Source organism: Sus scrofa, chromosome 18 (assembly GCF_054392235.1).
Source record: "Sus scrofa isolate SSC_HxYL_T2T_F1_AM1 chromosome 18, Sscrofa_HxYL_maternal_Yorkshire_Landrace_v2.0, whole genome shotgun sequence".
NCBI lineage: Eukaryota > Metazoa > Chordata > Mammalia > Artiodactyla > Suidae > Sus > Sus scrofa.
Genome location: NC_139400.1, coordinates 22,337,802 through 22,359,541, shown reverse-complemented (window position 1 = coordinate 22,359,541; position 21,740 = coordinate 22,337,802). Strand labels below are relative to the sequence as shown.

General features: G+C 45.1%; 1 protein-coding gene across 8 annotated transcripts in view; it reads left to right on the top strand.

The window, feature by feature from the left end:
- LOC146394925 (uncharacterized) overlaps nt 1-20,994 on the top strand; it is a 128,056-nt gene extending 107,062 nt beyond the window's left edge. For 2 of the 8 annotated variants that reach the window (XR_014833714.1, XR_014833719.1), the window contains 2 exons: nt 16,126-16,313; nt 17,344-20,994. The gene's annotated coding sequence lies outside the window, so the exon portion shown is untranslated. Of the gene's footprint in view, nt 1-10,798; nt 11,127-12,970; nt 13,169-15,959; nt 16,314-17,343 lie in introns of those variants that run through there. The other 6 variants (XR_014833721.1, XR_014833717.1, XR_014833716.1 and 3 more) reach the window with 6 other exon arrangements.
- Nucleotides 20,995-21,740: the final 746 nt, after the last annotated feature.

The following is a 21,740-nucleotide window of genomic DNA, read 5'->3' as shown; positions in this document are numbered from 1 at the left end:
TCCGACTAGGAACCATGAGGTTGAGGGTTTGATCCCTGGCCTTGCTCAGTGGGATAAGGATCTGGTGTTGCCGTGAGCTGTGGGGTAGGTCGCAGATGTGGCTCGGATCCTGCGTTGCTGTGGCTCTGGCATAGGCCGGTGGCTACAGCTCCAATTGAACCCCTAGCCTGGGAACCTCCATATGCCGAGGGAGCGGCCCTAGAAAAAGCAAAAGACAAAAAAAAAAAAAAAAAAAAAAAAAAAATAGAGAGAGAGAGAGAAATATTTGCATGAAGATCCAGGAGGCAGCACATTCCGGGTAGGGGGAACCATTGGTGCAAAGGCCCTAAATCAGTGATTCTCAAGCAGGGGTAATTCTGTCCCCAGGAGACATTTGGCTACATCTGGAGACAAAGCACCACTGAAGGGAAGGTTATTGGCATCTGCGGCGGGGGGAGGCCAGAGATACTGCTTAATATCCTACAGTGTACAAGACAGCCCCACAACAAATTATCCAGCCCCAAATGTTGTTAGTGCCAAGAGTGAGAAACCCTGCCTGAACATGGGAACAGCTTTGATTTATTGGAGGACTAGGAAAAAGGTCAGTGTCTGGGAAACAGGACTTGAATGAGAGAGGTGGGCAGGGCCAGGGGACAGAGGCCTTGCGTGGAGGGCTTGGTGGTGGTGGGGGCAGAGGGAAACTGTTAGAGGGGTGTCAGCAGGGCGACGACTGGATCTGATTTATATGCTGAAATGATCCTCTGGCTGCTGTGGAGACAGGCGTGCGGTGGGCAAGAGCAGCACCAGGAGGCTATGCAGCTCCAGTGAGAAGAAGGGGGTGTGCGCGGATGATTAGGCAGAGCTGATGGCATTTTTCTGATGGACTGGGTTTGAAGGTGGGGGGAAAGTGATGCATCAAAAATTTCTTCTAAGACTTTGGTTGGAACAATAGGATGGGTGGAGGTACAGCTCACTGTGATGAGAAGACAGGGCAACGTTTATATCGAGAAGATACGAACAGTTTGAAAGGCATGCTAAGGGCATTGTCAAGGTAATGAATGGAGGTTTAGTGTTCACTGTGTTTATCACACAGCTGTTTGAAACCCTTGCAAACAACCTAATTATCTAATTATAGGAGATTAATTAAAGAAATTAGGGACCCAGTATAAAGTAATATTACAGAATCTATCCATTAACATGGAAATACGGTCACAATGCAAAAAGTGAAAAAAACTATTGTAGAAGAGTAGCTAGAGTGTGATACTATTCGATTCTCATTTCACTTTTTATACCAAAACATGTACTCCATGAAGTCATAAGTGTAGAAGTAAAATTATAAAAATAATAGGAGTTCCAGTCATGGCTTGGTGGTTAACAAATCCAACTAGGAAGCATGAGGTTGTGGGTTCGATCCCTGGCCTCCATCAGAAAGTTAAGTATCCCTGTTGCTGTGGCGCAGGCCAGCGGCTACAGCCCTGATCAGACCCCTAGCCTGGGAACCTCCATATGCCATGGGTGTGGACCTAGAAAAGACAAAAAGACAAAAAAAAAAAAAAAAAAAAAATTAGGAGTTCCCATCGTGGCTCAATGGTTAATGAATCTGACTAGGAACCATGAGTTTGTGGGCTTGATCCCTGGCCTTGCTCAGTGGGTTAAAGATCCAGCGTTGCCGTGAGCTGGGGTGTAGGTCGCAGATGCGGCTCAGATCCTGCATTGCTGTGGCTCTGGCGTAGGCCGGTGGCTGCAGCTCCAATTAGACCCCTAGCCTGGGAACCTCCATATGCCTCAGGAGTGGTCCAAGAAATGGCAAAAAAAGACCAAAAAAAAAAAAGACCAAAAAAATTAATAATAATAATAGAAGAAAATAGGGTGAATATTTTTATAACTATAGGCAGGTGAAACTGCATAATATTAAAACAGGAAACCAGGAGTTCCTAGTGTGGCTCAGAGGGCTAAGAACCCAATGTTGTCTCGCTAAGGATGCACGTTCAATCCTCGGACTCGCTCAGTGGGTTAAGGATTCAGCAGCCCCAATTCTACCCCTGGCCCGGGAGCTTCCATATGCTGCAGGTATGGCCATATAAAGAAAAAGAAAAGAAAACAAAACAAAACAAAAAACCCAAACAAAAATAAAAACCATGGGGAAAAGATAGATCTACTTGACTATTTGGAAATTTAAAACTCTTGTATGGGGGAACTCATATAGACAAAGTTAAAATAAAAATCATTAACGATCAGCCTGGCAGTTAATATCTATTAGCTAAGGAATTTTTTTTTTGTCTTTTAGGGCTGGAGGTTCCCAGGCTAGAGGTCTAATAGGAGTTGTAGCTGCTGGCCTACACCACAGCCACAGCAATGCAGGATTTGAGCCGCATCTGTGACCTATACCACAACTCATAGCAATGCCGGATCCTTAACCCACTAAGCAAGGCCAGGAATCAAACCTGTGTCTTCATGGATGCAAGTCCGGTTCATTGCCATGGAGCCACGACAGGAACTCCTAAAGAAATTTTATAAATTGATAGAAAATACAACTCAGTATAAAAAATTGGACAGGAGTTCCCGTCGTGGTGCAGTGGTTAACGAATCCGACTAGGAACCATGAGGTTGAGGGTTCGATCCCTGCCCTCACTCAGTGGGTTAAGGACCAACATTGCCGTGAGCTGTGGTGTAGGTCGCAGACACGGCTCGGATCCCATGTTGCTGTGGCTCTGGTGTAGGCTGGCAGCTATGGCTCCGATTAGACCCCTAGCCTGGGAACCTCCATATGCCGCGGGAGTGGCCCAAGAAATGGCAAAAAGACAAAAAAAAAAAAAAAATATATATATATATATATATATATATATATATATATGACAAAGACAGGTAGATGATTCCTAGAAGAATAATTAAAATGGCCAATCAGCCTATGAGGAGTTCAGTCTCCCTACAGGACAAAAAAAAAAAAGATAATTGAAACAAAGAGTTCATTTTTTAACTATCAGATTGGCAAAAAATGAAAAAATCCGCTTTGGAGAGGGTGAGGGAGAGTAACTGACACAATGTTTTCAGAGTATAATCTGATACCATTTGAATGTAAATGTGCTTATTCTTTGACCGAGCAAGTCTCCTGTAGGCTATTCACCCTACGTGAGTAAGTAGACCGCTGTTAAAAGACAGAGGCGTAAGATGGGTAAGCCTCATTGGTGATAATAAAAATTCTGAAATAACTCAAATGTTTCTCAGTAAGGAGATGCATAAACAAATTGCGGGCTATAACAAGCAATAAAGCCATACCATCTATTCAAAGGAATGAGATTGATCTGTACATTCTGGAGAAGCTGCTCATGACATTGTTACGTGAAAAAAGCAAGTTGCAGAGCAGGCTACGTGATATGCTCTCATGTTGTAAAAATAACTGCTTACAAGTATGTGCTGGTAGATGCAGTCATAAATGTTTAGGAAAAGGTTTGAAAGGTTTACAAAAATATATTCAGTGCTGTTTTTTTCAGGGAGTCAAATTTTTAGTTCCTAATTTTTACTTTTCTCTATTGTTTATTTTTAACATAGGGGCATGTGTGCTAATAATGCTTCGTAGTAAAAATATATATATTGGTAAAGACGGACTTAACATAATTATGAGTGTAACACATGTCCCCTATGTCCCAAAATCACCTGCTTAGAATTTCCACCATTGTCGCTTCCTATCCTAACATCCTAATATACGTAATTAGAAGATAAACGAAGAATTGTCTTACTGTTTGATAAAAAGTAAATATCAGATCCTTTGGCTCCCACTGTTTCTGACATGTGCCATGTTGTCACAGCATCCCTTCTTTAATGACAGAAGCCAACACTTTTATAAATCTTTGGATAATGCAGAGCGGCAGAAAACATAAACCAGTTTTGACTCATGTGAGACAGGCAAAGATAAAACAGCAAAAGACTGAGCAAAGAAAAGAGGGCAGCTGTGGACTCTAATGTTTTACAAGCTCATTCTGCAGAAGAAGGCAGTTCTGGGTAAGGGATACACTCCAGTGTAAGCTACTGCTATCTCCTATTGTCCAGTTTTTCCTGCTTTGTTTGCTTCTCAGAGCCGCACCTGAGGTATATGGAGGTTCCCAGGCTAGGGGTCCAATCGGAGCTGCAGCTGCTGGCCTACACCACAGCCACAGCAATGTGGGATCTGAGCCTTGGCTTTGACCTACACCACAGCTCACGGCAACAACAGATCCTTAACCCATTGAGCAAGGCCAGGGATCGAACTCGCATCCTCATGGCTGCTAATCGGGTTCATTACCACTGAGCCACAATGGGAATTCCTGTTTGTTTGTTTTTTTTAAAAAAACTCTATTATTTTTTTCTTTTTATGACTGTACCCACAGCATATGGAAGTTCCCAGACCAGGGACTGAATCTTAGCTGCAGCTTTGACCTGTGCCATCGCTGTGGCAATGCTGGATACTGACCCACTGTGCCACAGTGGGAAGTCCTATTTGTTTTTCAGTGAGACTTCTATTTAATCCTGCTACATACTTAAGAAAATACGTATGTAAATTTGTATATATATAGATATATGAAGATATATCTATATATATATATATATAATATGAATTCAAATTAGTTTAAATTAATCCATGGGGATGTGGGTTTGATCCCTGATCTCGCTCTGTGGGTTAGGGATCTGGCGTTGCGTGGCTGTGGTGTGGCTAGCATCTACGGCTCCAGTTTGATCCCTAGCCTGGGAACCTCCATATGCTGCAGGTATAGTTCTAAAAAATACAAAAAAATAAATTAAGTAAAAAAATCAAATTAGTTTAAATTAGCATTGTCATAATAATGAAAAAATTGGAAATAACTAAAATGTTTATGTGCCTGAGTGCCTGTGTGTGCCTCTGTGCACATATCTCTGTATCTACACATGCGTATATCCACAGAAGGTAATCTAGGATGTACAGCAACTTACCAACAGCGGGTTGGCTTGGCGTGGGTGGATTTCTGGGTTTTATTTTTAATGTTCATTTTAGTTGCTTGAAGTTTCTAATTTTTCTGTCATGAGCAGTTTGCTCTTATAATAAGAACAATTATTTTGAGCAAAAGGGAAGAAAAAAATTAAAAAGATGTCTATCATGATTTTGTCCAGAGATGTTTCTGAGCAGTGATAACAGGGCAAAGCCAGACAGTCAGGGGGATCATGAGCAGAGGCAAGGAGAGTGAAAAACTCTGTGAATATATATATATATATATGTATATATATATATATATTTTTTTTTTTTTTTTTTTCGTCTTTTTAGCGCTGCACCTGCAGCATCTGGAGGTTCCCAGGCTAGGTGTCCAATCAGAGCTGCAGCTGCCAGCCTACACCACAGCCACAGCGACACCAGATCTGAGCCGGGTCTGCGACCTGCACCGCAGCTTATGGCAATGCTGGATCCTTAACCCACTGGCCGAGGCCAGATATCGAACCTGTGTTCTCATGGATACTAGTCAGATTTGTTTCCACTGAGCCATGACGGGAACTCCCATGAATCATCTCGAGTGACAGTGGGGAAAAAGACAAGGTTAAGAGGGAAGAAGCTGAAGATACAGGAGAGAGGCTGGAAGTTGATGGAGAGTCACAGGGAGGCTCTGCTTCCTCTAAGCTTGGCTATCTGTCTGTCTGTGGAACATCGGGACTCATGCCAAGTTGTCTTAAAAGCAGTCTTGGCGTTCCCTTGTGGCTCAGTGGGTTAAAGAACGGGTGTTGTCACTACAGCACCTCTGGTTACAGCTGTGGCGCAGGTTTGATCCCTGGCCTGGGAACTTCCTCATACTTCGGGTGCAGCCAGAAATAACGCCCCAAACCCAGCAGATTTACGCTCATCTTCCGCTGTCCCTTTAAATCTGTTCAGGCACTGGTCATTTCTTCCGTTCCTCTTCCCTCGGTGTGAGTCATGTTAGGTTACAATCTCAGTTTCAGTGAGTTAAGTTAGAATATCTACTCCAAGGAGTACCCATCGTGGCTCAGCGGACACGAATCCGACTAGTATCCAGGAGGACGCAGGATCCATTCCTCACCTTGCTTGGTGGGTTAAGGGTCCAGCATTGCTGTGAGCTGTGGTGTAGGTTGCAGACCCGGCTCAGATCCCGTGTGGCTTTGGCTGTGTCATAGGCGGGCAGCTGCACCTCTGATTTGACCCCTAGCCTGGGAACTTCCACATGCCATGGGTGTGGCCCTTAAAAAAAAAAAAAAATCTACGGCAAGATAACAGTCAACACTCTGAACCTGGTCCTGGTTTAAGGTTCTGTCTTCGACCGCCACCCCTGCCCCAGCTGGCCCTTGCTGTGATGGTGGGGCTGGCATGGCTCTCCTCTCTCCTTGCTCCTATACTTCTGCTCATTCCCTGCTTGCCCACAGTGCAGGGCTTCTCCCCACAGGATCAGAGCCAGGAGGAGGGATGAGAGGTGAGGCCGACTCTCTCGGGGGATGGTGTTGCCCTCTTGGGGCCAGCAGGTGTGTACAGCTGACTCTTATTAGGCACTTCCATGGCTTCCTTGAAAGTTGACCAGCTGGGACCTTCCAACTGCATCTTCTCAGCCGGCCTTGTCCTACTTACCCTTAACTCCCGCCCCCATCTTCCAGAACGGCTCAGAATCTCTTATTTCTGAGATCCTCTTTTCTGGGTAGCCTCTCTCTGAGCCAAAATGTTTATATTTGGTCCCCAAGAGTGACGTTACTTTACAGAGCCAGCCTTCAACCCTGCTGTCCTGCCCTACTCAGGGGTAGGGGTGGGGGGAGTTGGTCCCAGTCCCTCCAGCCCCCAACTGCAGGGGACGTAGTTGAATCCCTCCAAACCATCCCATTAAAGCATCCTCACTAGGCTTGAGGAGGAGGCAGATATCCCCTCATCCTTCCATCCTTGGGGTCCGAGACCCACAGCATTCTAATAGTTCTGCTCTAGAATCCTCTCAAACCTCCCCTCCTTTGACTCTGCATCGTCCTGCTGAATGAGGGAATTTAAAAGTTGTAATAAAAATGGGGAGTTCCCATCATGGTGCAGTGGTTAACGAATCTGACTAGGAACCATGAGGTTGCGGGTTCGGTCCCTGCCCTTGCTCAGTGGGTTAACAGTCCGGCATTGCCGTGAGCTGTGGTGTAGGTTGCAGACGTGGCTCGGATCCCGCGTTGCTGTGGCTCTGGCGTAGGCCAGTGTCTACAGCTCCAATTTGACCCCTAGCCTGGGAACCTCCATATGCCGCGAAAGCAGCCCAAGAAAATAGCAAAAAGACAACAACAACAAAAAAGTTGTAATAAAAATGGCTCAAAGACTTAAACATAAGAGAAGACACCATCAGACTCCTAGAAGGGAACACAGGCAAAACATTCTCTGACATCAACCATACAAATGTTTTCTCAGGTCAGTCTCCCAAGGCAATAGAAATAAAAACAAAAATAAACCAATGGGACCTAATCAAACTGACAAACTTTTGTACAGCGAAGGAAACCATAAAAAACCCAAAAAGACAACCTACGGAATGGGAGAAAACAGTTTCAAATGATGCAACTGACAAGGGCTTAATCTTTAAAATATACAAACAACTTAAATAACTCAACAGCAAAAAAACCAATAAACCTACTGAAAAATGGGCAAAAGACCTGAACAGATATTTCTCCAAGGAAGATATACAGACGGCCAACAGGCACATGAAGAAATGCTCAACATCACTAGGTATTAGAGAAATGCAAATGAAAACTACTATGAGGCACCACCTCGCATCTGTCAGAATGACTATCATTAATAAGTCCGCAAATAACAAATGCTGGAGAGGGTGTGGAGAAATGGGTACCCTCCTCCACTGTTGGTGGGAATGTAAATTGGTACAACCACTGTGGAAAACAGCATGGAGGTACCTCAGAAAACTAAATGTAGAACTACCGTATGACCCAGCAATCCCACTCTTGGGCATATATTGGGACAAAACTTTCCTTGAAGAAGACACATGCACCTGCATGTTCACTGCAGCCCTATTCACAATAGCCAAGACATGGAAACCACCTAAATGTCCAGTGGCAGATGAATGGATTGAGAAGATGTATATATACACAATGGAATACTACACAGCCATAAAAAGAACAAAATAATGCCATTTGCAGCAACATGGATGGAACTAGAGACTCTCATACTAGGTGAAGTAAGTCAGAAAGAGAAAGACAAATACCATATGATATCACATACATCTGGAATCTAACATAAGGCACAAATGACCCTTTCCACAGAAAAGAAACTCATGGACTTGGAGAACAGACTTGTAGTTGCCAAAAGAGAGTGGAGAGGGAGTGGAATGGACTGGGAATTTGGGGTTAATAGATGCAAATTATTGCCTTTGGAGTGGATAAGCAATGAGATCCTACTGTCTAGCATGAGGAACTATATCTAGTCACTTGTGATGGAGCATGATGCAGGATAATGTGAGAAAAAAGAATGTATATATGTATGTGTGACTGGGTCACCTTCCTTTACAGTAGAAAATTGACAACACTGTAAACCAACTAAAATGGAAAAAATAAAAATCACTTAAAAAAAGTCCTAATACCGGTTTTTGGTTAGTCTACTTTGAAACTTCACATATGGTCAAGCACATCCTTTGGAATGCAGTCTTTTGTGTGTGTGGGTGGCTACCCCTGGGGGCATGTGGAAATTCCTGGGCCTGGGATGGAACCTGCGCCACAGCTGTGACACTGCTGGATCCTTAACCTGCTGAGTCATCAGGGAACTCCTGGGTTGTAGTCTTTATTATAACTTGGTGCTTCAGTTCCAACTTCTAATGTAATATTTCATTATATACAACAAAGGATGACGACGAGCCACAGCTGACAGCTCGAGAGAAGCCGAAGATGCAGTAGCGGGGCTGACAGAGTTGGGGTCCCAAGCCTTGGTGGAAACTGGTCTAGAGGGTGGGAGGGAAGGGAGAAGGCAAGTCTTAGATTAGAGGAGGCAGACAAGGAGTTGACGAAGCTCCCATCTGATGATTTCTCTTTTCTCCATGGTGTAGGTCAGAGGTTTACCGAAGCACAATGAAAAGAAAAAATCTTAATTGAAATGGTCTGAATAATTTGCGTGAAGGAATTCTGAGGGAATTGCCAGCCTAGCCTCACACTGTGAAACTCGCTACCTCTGTGTGGGCTGCCGAGAGGGCCCTTGAGTTCCTCCCTTGAAAGGAGAAGTCGAGGTTGACTCTTGCCTGGCTGGGCCATCGCAGTGGCTACCAGGAGAGGAGAGATGAGTGAAGACATATGCCAAAGAAAGAGGGGTATTAACATGGTGAAGGAAGACCAGATAAGCCCAGAGACAGCTAGCGGCCCTGGATTAGAGAAGATTTATCTTTGCAAATAGGCACAGTTTAGGTTTGAATGTGCTGGATCACAGAAGCCCCAACTGTGCCCTAACCAGCACCACCACTGAATGCTACAGCTCAGAAGAGGAAGATGGTCTGAAAGACAAGTTGGATGTGTTCTGAATTACTGGCTGGTGCGAGGAAAGGATGAAATCCGTTGGGCTTTTTCAGCCTCAGGATCCACTCCCAGAACCCCTGATTTAGTCAGACCTGGTAACCCTTTTGATTTTGTTTCAGAGGAGCACATGGATACCCACCATTGACAGTGAAACTTTCTGATGTCTCAAACCACCCTTATCTCCATTGAATGGTAAGGGTGTTTGGGGCTTTGTTGTGACGGTGGTGTCATGTACGATCAAATGCTCTAACAGTAGCTTTAACTGTAGGAGATACAATTATGAGAAGTGAAATTAATGTTCTGGTGGTAATCCAAGGCCAGGGGAAGAGGAAAGAGAAATAGAAAGTAAAGCATAAGATGTTTTCTCAAAGCTAAATGGGTCCTCGCCATCAAGGGGAATTAGTAGAAATTAATGAGCCATGATTTCAAGCAGGGCCCCCTTCCTGCCACTCTCTAATATAAATTGCATGGGCAAGTGCTGTTAAGCCTAAGTGATGGGCTGGCTAGTCTTATTAATAGTGGCTCTTAAAAAGGGTACTCTTACTGAAGATGGTCATTTGTCCCCAAAGCTTTCAGGGATTTTCATGGGGTCGTTGGGCCACCAAGAAGCCATTTGAAATGTGCACAAAACCAAAAATTAATTTCTAAAGTGGACCTGTGCTTTTTCTTCAGAACTCCCCATTCTACACTTGTCACAATGGGGAGACAGGTGGGATGGGTCCCGGGCACCTTGGCACTGAATGTGTGCACGTGATCCGCGTGTGATTTTCTCTAAAGGGATCAAAATCTTCAATCTGAGCACAGTGAGGCATGTTCTAAGGATTCTTAAAAGCATTGCCACCCATAAGGGCCACTCCTTCAAGGCAGTGGAAATAAACGAAAGGACACAGATTTCCTCAATAAGGATCCAAGTTTCTGATTGCAATCTTGTTACAATCTCCAGTGCTAATTATTGCCTGGATCGATTCAGCCGCCAAGCTTCTGAAGTCTGCTGGGATTGAGTGTGAGGCACTCCATTTTAATGTTGCAAAACCTCTCAAATCACCACAAAGATAACTGTTTATTTCAATCTTCTCTTAAAACACCTGCTTACGGATACTTGATTATGTGTTTTGAGGCTTGTGATTGAGTGTCTAACACCTGGCTGATTAGGCTGGCGTTTGATCATGTTTTGAAATGCAGTCTTACTCCTTTGGCGTGTAGTTCCAGGCTGCAGGGCGTTCCGTGGATTGGATGCCTCAAAACTCTTACTGTTTTAAAAAAATAACCGTTACAGAATAATAGCTTGTTTTCATTAAAGAGGAAATGAACTTTAAAATTCTTACACTCTGACGTGGCCTTGTCCTTTAAGACCGCGGGTTTCAAAGTGCGGTACAGGGGAACGTATCTTGAATTCCTACCCTCGACCTACTGGACCTACTGAGTCGGACTCTCTGTAGTGGGGCCCAGGACTGACTCTTTGACCTTTTTCGTTGTGTTGAGAAATCCTGCTTTAAGGCTACTTTCAACTGTATCCGGAATGGGAGTTCTTGGGGTGGAAATTCGGCTCTTATCTGTGAACCGAGCCTGAACTAGAGCTGAGAGATTTCAGCTGTTCCGTGGGAGAGCACAGAGCGTGCGCGAGCCCTTGTGTCGCGGTGGCTGGAGCGCGAGCCTTTGGCTGGAGAGTCTGAGAGGTGAGCGAGATGTGCCCTTGGGATGCTGCTAGGTGCCCACTTCTGCCTTCACTTTCCAAATGAGAAAATTAAGGCCCCCAAAGTGAAAGGACCCACTGAAGTCCAGCTGAGGATAAGAATCCAGGATCACAGTCCCTGCCCATCGCTCTTGTTCCTGGTTAACCATGGCGACCTCTCTCCATCCTGTAGCCCAAGCATTCCCTGCCCTCCTCGCCCCGCCCCTCGCCTCGCTCCCTCCTCCCCTCCCCCTCCCAGTCCCCCTCCTCCCCCTCCCTTCTTGTCCCCCTCCCTTCTCCTCCCCCTCTCCCCCTCCTTTCCCCTCTCTCTCTTCCCCTCAACCGCCCCTCTCTACCCCACCCTCGCCCCGCCCTGCCCCACCCCGTCCCACCGCCACCCCTGCTCCGGTTCCAGGAGCACTTGGTAGCCCAGTAGAGAGCTGACCTCAGAGCATCACATCCAGGTGGAGAGGGGACCAGCCTGTCCAACCATCCTCGTCTGCCCGGACTGAAGTCTTCCCAGGATATGGGACTTTTCAGAATTAAAACCTGGACAGTTACAGGCAAACCAGAGTGGAGGAACCCCTTTAAAATTTGGAGAAAAGCTTGGGCAGGCTCAGGACTGTAGTTAATAACAAGCCGTTGCCATTTAAAAAATAGCCTCATAAAAATGAGAACTTGTGGGAGTTCCTGTCACGGCTGAGTGGCTTCAGAGCCTGACTAGGATCCATGAGGATGCTGGTTGGATCCCTGGCCTCGCTTAGTGTGCTAAGCATCGGCATTGCCACAAGCTGTGGTGCAGGTTGCAGATGTGGCTCGGCTCAGGCATTGCTGTGGCTGTGCTGCAGGCCCTCAGCTGCATATCAGATTTGATCCCTAGCCTGGGAACTTCCATATGCTGCTGGTGCAGCCCTAAAAAGAAAAAAAATGAGGATTTGTGATAGAAAATGAGAACATGTTCAAGGCATATGTTGCTAGATAAGTCTTTCTCCACTCTTGGCCTCTGTCAGTTTTCTTCGTCAGAGGTAACTGGCCAGTTTCTTTGTGCATCCTTCCAAATGTTTTATGCACATTTAGGCATATAAATATATTATGTAAAACATAGGAATTGTAGCATACAGCATTCTTTGCGTTTTTCAAGTAACAGTAGATGTTTGAGATTGTTCTGCGTTAGGGAATAGCTGCCGTGTTCTTTTCAGTGTTTGTATAGGGTTCCTTCCTTCGGGATTCTTGTCTGTTATAAATGTATCAAGCTACCTATGAATAGGCTTTGAGTGTGCTTCCAATTCAGTGCCATTATTAATACATATAATGCTGCGGTAGTATACATGTATTCTTGAGCATCCAGGCCAAAGGGAATGTGCATTTAAAACCGTGAGAGTCAAGGTCAGCTTGGCTTCCATGGAGACTGTACCAGTTCGCTCCCATCAGTACGAAAAAGTCCCTGGTTCCCGGCAGCCCCACCAGAGGGACACCCGCCAGTTCAGCTACACTCAAGGCTTGGTTAAACAAATCCTAATTTTTGTTAGTAAGTCAGATCCTCTTCCATTTTACTTCCTTACTGGTCTCTTCCAGGCTACCAAGGCAAAACTCTCCTCTAGCCAGAGCCATTTCCTGCCTTTTTGGGCGGCTTTTGCTGAGTCAGCTCATTAGCTTTAATTGTCTTCAAAATGATCTCCAGCTGTGTCATTCTTTCCAGACCTGCAGCGTTTTGGGAAATGCTTTCAGAGCTAGCGGTGTGTCTGTAGGGGTAGAGTGAGGTCTGTGCAACCGGTAGCCAAAGCTGGCAAGTGGAGAAGAAATCAACAGTTTTTTTTTTTTTTTTTTTTTTTTACCCTTTGAAAATAGGTCAGATCCACAAAGGCAGTGAGGAGCTGGAGAGCTTCATGCCAGGGCAGCCATACCAGAGCTCAGGCTTCCTTTTAACATCCAGAACTGTGTGTCAACGCACAGGACGTCTTTGCAGGGCTGTTGGATTTCCTCATCCTAATATCTACCATCCCTGCCTCCCGTCTCCACATACTTTGTGCACGTGGAAAACTAGATGTGAGCCTCTTCAGATCTCCTCCAGCCAGTGTGTGTGTGTGTGTGTGTGTGTGTGTGTGTGTGTGTGCAGGTTGCAACCTGCAGGGGCTGGGGGGTGGGGGGGAGAGGGATTTGAGAGCTGACAGTTCTTAGGCATTTTCGTGGACTGCTGGTTGAATATAGCCATTATTAAAAATTACACAAATTGACAAATGTATTTATTAAAAAAGGTAATACGCAAAACACATCACTGCCTAACTATTACATATATAGTATTTACACTTTTGAGTTTAGATGGACTCTGTTGACGAAAAGTGAATCCACAGTCAACCTAAGAAAGAAATGGAAAATTTTATTTGAGCCAAACGGAGGATTATAACTCGGGAACAGCCTCTCAGAAGGCTCTGAGAACTATTCCGTCCCTTAGAGGGCGAAAGCACAGTCATGCAAGGTTTCGAGACAGAGTTCTCTACAGTAAGTGATGTATTCTTGACAGTTACACAAGCCAGATTTATACTCCAGAGCAAGTCGTGAGTCATGGGTCCTTGTGGCTCTTTACAAGATTAAGAAGGAAGGTTATCTCCTAAGGCCAAAATCGTGACCCTTGATGAGATTAAGAAAGAATGCAGTCTCCTAAGAAGGCCTGGTTAATGCATTGCACAACACACAAAGGGGAGGGAGGAGGCCCAAATGGGCCAGGAACAATTTTGTGTTTAAATTTTTCTAGTCTTGCCATAAAATATGAATTTTACTTCATCATATCTATGCAGGGGAAACATTATATGATAGCGCACTGTGTGTCTCTAGTTGGTGGTTGGTGATGCCACGTCGGTAGCTTGAAATTAGCCCCAATGGGAGAAGGTATGTACACCAAGGAAACTGGCAGATGCTATGAATCAGTGCTTGATGTTTTTATTTTGTTGCTTGTCTAGATTTCAGAAAGTCAAGGAGGAAATATTAATAATGCAGATGCAACTTAAAAGTCCGGAATGCCTAGAGCCGGAGGTGAAAGAGGATTTAGGTCAATGAACATAGTTTGTACAAGAGTAAATTTATCAGTAGATCTTATCATATGTAAGGACAATACAGTTACTGGGGAAAGAGAAGCCTGCGATGCAGTTCCCTTTGTCTCATCTTGGTTGAATTGCAACTGTGGTTTGACTCCGGATTCCCAAGCATCTTGGGAAGAAAATCAGCAGTATGGGATCGGGAGTAAAGACGGTTGTGTATTTTATTATATCTGTGAATTGTGTATTGTAAATATACATGATTTAGATCAGTAAGACTTACAATATCCTTGTGTATATGTATATCTATATGTATATATCGATATACATGCATTTACTTTTGTTTTTGAAAGCTGCCTGTTAACTATTTACCTGCAGATCAGCACCTCCCGCTTCAGAATTGTGACTATACTTTGAGTTTATGCTGTTATCGCAAAAGAAATCCTGCCGTTCTTTCGTCCACTTTCTGGGCAGTGGGAATAAGACACCATTTGGCTCCTTTCTTTGGGAGTGGAGCTGGGGCTGAACCTAGACCTCGACGTGTTGCTAATGACCAAGACGGGGATTAGGCCTGATGCTGAGGAGCTGGCTGGCCTAGAGCCAAGCCCTTTCTGCCGAACCTTCCTTCTGTTCAATGGCCAGAAATTTTTGGCATTTTCCTAACTCAGGGGTTGGCAACCCTTGTGAATCAGCAAGCCAAGTCCTCATTTATTCCCTCTAAGGTGGTACGTGCCAGGAATACATTCTAACTTGCTAAAGTTCTGTTAGTCCAGGTTCTGGCCTAAGTCACTATATAGAAGAGTTCTTTTATTAAGAGAAAGCCCATTGAAACAAAGATCAAACATATGCAATTTCTTTAAAGTTTTGACGTGAGCTGAATAGTTGTCATTTTTTTCTTTTTCTTTTTTTTGCTTTTTAGGACTGTATCTGCAGCATATGGAGGTTCCCAGGCTAGGGATCCAATTGGAACTGCAGCTGCCAGCCTGCAGCACAGCCACAGCAATGTGGGATCCAAGCCACATCTGCGCCCTATACCACAGCTCACGGCAATGCCGGATCCTTAACTCACTGAGCAAGGTCAGGGATCGAACCCACATCCTCATGGATACTAGTCGGATTTTTAACCTGCTGAGTCACAGCAGGAACTCCTAAATAGTTGTCATTTTATTCCTCATCTGGAAGGTTTCATCTCGCCCCATGTGACTTGAGCCGTTGGGCACATTTCTTGCATTAATGCCCAAAGTCACTGCTTCAGGGCCCCTGACAAACTGTGCTAGCAGCCCAAGGGCCAAGGTGAATGGGCAGGTGCCAGAGGTGCTCCTGGGTGTATATCAGGAATTGGCAGGGGGGGATCGGGTAGAGGAGCTGTGATATTTCTTTTACTTGATGAATCATCCAGAATTCAAGGCAATTAAGAGATACTACTTCCCCTATGTAAAGAGTAAAGAGACTTAAATCAACTGATGTTCCATAGGTCAAGGAACCCTTTGAAAGGCTATAGAACCAGGTTTGGAAAGCAGGCTTGAACAAGAGACCAGGCATCAGCCAGGACCACGACCCTAATCACATTCTGAACAGCAACCTGGGGAAACCCTGGCAACTGCTTTTGCCATCACTGGGCATCTCTGCTTAGACCACCACTGCTGCTGGCCCAGGGCACAGGACGTCCCTGCCCCAGATCCTCTCGTCATTGCGTTATACGAAGGCCCGACTCCAAGTCCTGCTCATCCGAATTTGGGCCTCTTGCCTTTGGTGAGCTGCAAGGGGGCCTGGGAAAAAGGCTGTTTGGCTTTTTTTTTTTTAAGGATCTCTAGTGGGAAGAAGTCTCCGCTTTCTATGAAGAAGCAAAGGAGGATGTGCTGCAGACACAGGGAGGGGCCTTGTGGCTGGAGAGCCACAAAAGGAAAAGCGGATGTCTGTGGCATCTGGCCACGTGCCCTGCAGGTTATGATGTTCTCATTTGTCCCCTAGGATGTGTTTGTCTCTGGCTCCCTGGGACCTCTAGTCACGGTGCCTCCTCTTCTCTGAGCACAATTCTTCTGGGACCTTCTTCTCCTCTTCTGTAGGCTCAGGGGTGAGTCTGGAAGAGAAGCTGGTATACCCCGTTCCTGTCCTACATACTCCTGTCTATCTCAGGACAGCACCCCTGCTCCTCCAAGGTATTGTTGTTTTTTTTTTTTGTTTTTGTTTTTGTCTTTTGTACCTACGGCATATGGAAGTTCCCAGGCTAGGGTCGAATCAGATCTGTAGCGCTGGCCTACGCCACAGCCACAGCAACACCACATCAGAGCTGCATCTTCAACCTATACCATAGCTCACGGCAACGCCAGATCCTTAACCCACTGAGCAAGGCCAGGGATCGAACCTCTGTCCTCATGGATGCCAGTCAGATACTTTTCGCTAAGCCACAAGGGGAACTCCGCTCTGTGATATTCTGGGTTGTGACACTTCTCCGGCCCCAAGGCCATCCTTAGCCCATAGTGGGTCTGTAGTCCTCTGAAGCAAAAGGGTGAGAAGCAAGGGGCTGTGTCCTTATACCTTCATGCTTCCCTGGGCGGGGGGGTATCTGTGGCCCCAGCACGGGTCCTCTTGAGGCCATGGTGCCGTTTCCTTGTGTGTCACAAGGGGGCAGTCCCTTGTCCTGGTGTTTCATTGTGAAAAGTGCCTGCTCATTACTTTGGGTTAGATAACTACCACAGTAACGCGGTACTTTTGTTTGGTGCTGTAGGGTTTTCACAGAATTGTTAGGATATTGAACTCATTTTATGGGCCGAGTGGCCCTCCAAAATAGCTGTTATCATCCCCATCATGGAATCAAGGCACCGAGGCCCAGAAGACCCAGGCTCGCACAGCTGCTGAGGGGCAGGGTTAGACCAGGCTCCAGTTTTCCCTCTGCCTCACTTGCTGCTCCACCAACAGTATCATGCTGTGTGATCATATCTAGTGACAGTGACAATGCCATTGACAATGACTTGTGCTGCTATGATGGAGCCAGTCGCCCAAGGGCCAGTGTCTTTGCTGGATAGTGCCTCCTGCGAAGTTTGCAGACCCCTGCTGAGCTCTGTCCTGCCCCCGGGGCCAGATCAGCTGAGCCAGGCTCTTGCTGAAGGCGGCGAGGAGCTCGCAGCTCAGTCCTGCGTTGATTTCCCACCCTGCTCTGCCTGTAGCTCTCATTTCCTCTCTCCCCAGGAGTTTCTCCTTCCTTGCTGGTCATGGAACCTCTCAGAAGCAAGGCAAGAGCAGCTGATGAAGGGGTCACAGCCACCGAGAGGAGGCCAGTGGGTGGAATTCGCAGCAACCGCAGCTCTGAGGTTTGGAAGACAAACAACTTCTGTTTCAGACAAATGGGAGTGTCAGGTTCTTCCAGCCTGATGAGATTACAGCTCAGAGGATCACGAGGAATCGATTCCTCCAGAAGAGGAAAAACACAGCTGGCACAGGAGCTCTGCAGAGCCTTCTGCTAAAGGTAACGCGGGGTCACAGGTTGCGAGGTTCCAGGTGAGGAAGAGATTAGGGCACGTGCATCAAGCCCCAAATATGGGAAGTGGTGGATCCAGGGTACGTCGTGAACATTTGGTGATGGAAGCATGACTGGCGTTTCAGAGGCACCAGCTTCTGGGTCCCTTCTGTCTGTCCAGACAAGGCAGAGGAGACAGGAGGAGTTCAGACTGTCAAGGGGAAGTGGTAGAAGGAGGGTGCCGGGGGAGGCAGGAGAGGAGATGGAGGCACTGTCCTTGGTCCCAAAGTTTCCCCAGGGGGCAGCCCCAAATCTCCGAAATCCAGGAGAACGGTATTTCAAGGCAGTATTTACAAAAACCAAGATTAATGCCAGAATTATCTGTGATGAACAAAATACCATCATTTTAGAGGAAGACTAGACAGCAGCGGTTCTGTATGAAGCATACTGGACCCCGAGGCAAAGGGAAAAACCAATCATTTTGATCTTGTTGTCTTTATTTTAAAATGTGGCATTTTGTTCGCCATGAATGTTTTGCATTTCTTCCATTTTTTTAAATTGTGGTGAAGTATGAACAATACAAAATGTATCATTTTAACCGTTTTCAAGTGCAAACTGCCGTGGCATTGACTATTTGCACAGTGTTATGCAAACCCCATGACCACCGTCCAGAGCTCTTTCCCTCTTCCCAAGGGGAAATTCTGTCCCATTAAATACTGACTCCCTATGGTCCTTTCCCCTGGTCACCACTATTCTGCTTTGTCCTCTGTGAATTTTACTCCTCAGTGCCTCCTGTAAGTGGAACTATACAGTATTTGTCTTTCTGGACTGGCTTATTTCACTTAGCGTAATGTCCTCAAGGTTCACCTGTGTGGGAGCAGGTGTCAGACTTTCCCTGTTTTTCAGTCTCCCAATGCACTCAAAAGCAAAAATAGACAAATGGGACCTAATCAAACTTAGAAGCTTTTGCACAGAGAAGGATGCCATAAACAAAATGAAGAGACAAGCTGAAGCATGGGAGAAAATACATGCAAAAATGCAACCAACAAGGGCTTCTTAATTTCTGAAATATACAAACAGCTCATACAGCTCAATCACCACCACCACAACAAAGAACCCAATCAAAAAAATGGGCGGAAGACCTATGTGGACATTTCTCCAAAGAAGACATCCAGCTGGCCAATAGGCACATGAGAAGATACTCCACTATGTATTAGAGAAAATGTAAACTATACCTCATGCCAGTCAGAATGGCTGTCATTAGTGAGTCTACAAATAACAAATGCTGGAGAGGGTGTGGAGAAAGGGGGACCCTCCTACACTGTTGATAGGAATGTAAATGAGTGAAGCCACTATGGAGAAGAGTATGGAGATTCCTCAAAATCTAAAAAGTAGAGTTGCCAATCCCACCCCTGAGCATATACCCAGACAAAACAATAGTTTAAAAAGATACACACACCCAGGTGTTCATAGCAGCACTGTTTACAATACCCAAGACGTGGAAGCAACCTAACTGTCTACTGATAGAGGAATAAATAAAGATGTGGTATATATTTGTCTTTATTTATTTTTACGGCCAAGTAATATTCCATTGTATGTATTCCATGTATACAATGGAATATTACCTGGCCGTAAAAAAGAATGAAGTAATATCATTTGCAGCTACTTGGATGGACCTAGAGATTATCATACTAAGTGTAGTAAGTCAGAAAGAAAAATGCCATATGATATCATTTATATGTAGAATTTAAAATACAACACACATCAACATATCTATGAAACAAAAACAGGCTCGCAGATAGAACAAGCTTGTGGTTGCCAAGGGGGAGGGGGAGAAGAGGGGAGGGAAAGATTGGGAGTTCAGGACTAGCAGATGAAAACTTTAATGCATAGGATGGACAAAAAACAGGGTCCTACTGTATAGCACTAGGAACTATTGTCAGTATCCTGGGGTAAACCATAATGAAAAGAATATGAAGAAGAATATATGTATGTGAAATTGAGTCATCTTGCTGTATGGCAGAAATTAAGATGTTTATTGTTTTTTAAAAAACAATGAACAAGATTTATTTTTAGAAATGTAAGTCAACCTGTATGGCTAGGAAAAATAACAAAAAGGAACATGACCAACGTGAAAGAGCAAACAAAAGGAATTATTATCTTCCTATTGGTTGGCAAAGAATAAAAGGATTAGTCAATGTGGGTAAACATAGCAGTGGAGCAGCACCCTCAAACCTTTAGGTTTTTTTATTTGTTAAATTGTTTAAAATTTTTATTTAATTAAAAAAATTTTTTTATTACTCATGAATTTTATTACATTTATAGAAGACAACATTTTTAAATAAACTCTATTTCGATAATTTTTTTAAATGGCAAAAAAAGAATTTCCTTCCTTTTTAAAAGCTGAGTAATATTCCATTTTTTGTATTCACATGTTTTGTTGGTGCCTCACCCATCGGTGGACATGTGGTTGTTTCTTCCTTGGCTGTTGTAAGCAATGCTGTGATGAATATGGCTTACAAATAACCGTTGGGTTTCTTTTGAATGTATACCCAGAAGTAGAATTGCTGGATCATCTGCTAATTCTTTGTTTAAGAAGAACCATCAGTTTTCTACAGTGGCTTTTGCATTCATTTTGATGTTTAGAAATATTGCATTGGAGGGAGTTCCCTAGTGGTTTAATAGTTAAGCCTCAGTGCTTTTACTGCTGTGGCCTGGGTTTGATCCCTAGCCTGGAAACTCAGATCCCATAGCAAGCTGTTGTGTGCTGTGGCAAAAATAAAATAATAATAAAAAATAGCATTAGAATATTATTTGTCTTAAGTACTGAAGTTTTTAGGATTTACTTCAGCCTGTCCTGGCCCTGGAAATACAGCCCAGTGGTTCATCCATGGCATTGAATGGAGCCTCAAAACTCTTCCAGAACCATGGAAGGACCCCTTGGCCACCCTTTGGTTTAGTGTTTTGTCCTTCTTTGGGAAGATGATGCTTTGGATTGTTTTCTAGTTGTGAGACCAGGTAACACTGACCCACCTGCTACCTGTGACTCTGGTACCGATCTGTGAAGGAGTTGCCAGCATTGGGGGACAGTCTGTGACAAAGAGATGCCATTCTGATGGATGGGATGCTGATTGTGCTAATTATTCGGAGCAGGAATTGTACCTTCAGGCACCCTTGAACCTGCATTTCATTTGCAGCACTTAATTCTCCATGGTCCCCTCAGTGGTTTTAACCTTCGAGTGAGTTTCTCTTCCATGAAAGGAACCAATGACATTGTGATCTCTTTCTCCAGTCTTTAGTTTTTGTTTTGTTTTTTTTTTTTTATTGGTAAAAAGAAGAGCAGCATCACCCCTGGAATAAAGCAGGACCCCTGTTCTGACCCATCACCCTTGCACAGTCTGAGCTCATTCTGGAATCACAGAAACAACAGTTCATCTGAGAAACACAATGGCCCTTTTCTGTCTGTCGTTCCCAAGAGGACAGCCGAAGTGAGCGCCGATACCCGTGGTGGTCCCCGAGTTCCCAGGAGCAGACAGTGCCTGGCAGGCTGATGCATTTGGGTGGCCCCAGGCAGGTGCTCACCATTTGCTTCTGGGGAATTCTTCCCGACAGGGATAGCTCGCTCCTTGGCTTTTTAAGGTTAAATGTGGGGTTTCCAGGCAGTCATTTCCATCCCATTTTAGAAGGTCCCTTATCCTCTCGATGAGGCTCTGTGGTCCTTGTAGGGGGATGAACGGCTTCGTCCTTATGCTCATCCTGGGTCATGTTTGCTTCTGATCTCACACCCAGGGACTTGCTCATCTTTTCTGGCTTGGTTGGAAACGGGATAAGGAAGGGTCGTGGGGGCAAAGGCTGACGTTTTACCATTGACTGGAGGGTGAGTGACTCTGAGCCACGTCATAGCTTTGCTCCTCAGTTTCTCCAGGGGCTCAGCATTTACATCTGACCTCCCACCACCCTTTGTCTCTGTTGGGAAGAGTAACTTTGCTATGAGAAGAGGCGATGGTGACTAAATACAAGGGCATAAGGCTGGCTGGCAGCATGTATGTATTCTACGCGTAATTATGAGAGTCCTGCTGTGTACCTGGCAGCCTCCTGGGCGCAAAAGGTGGAGGGTTCCTTAAACGTG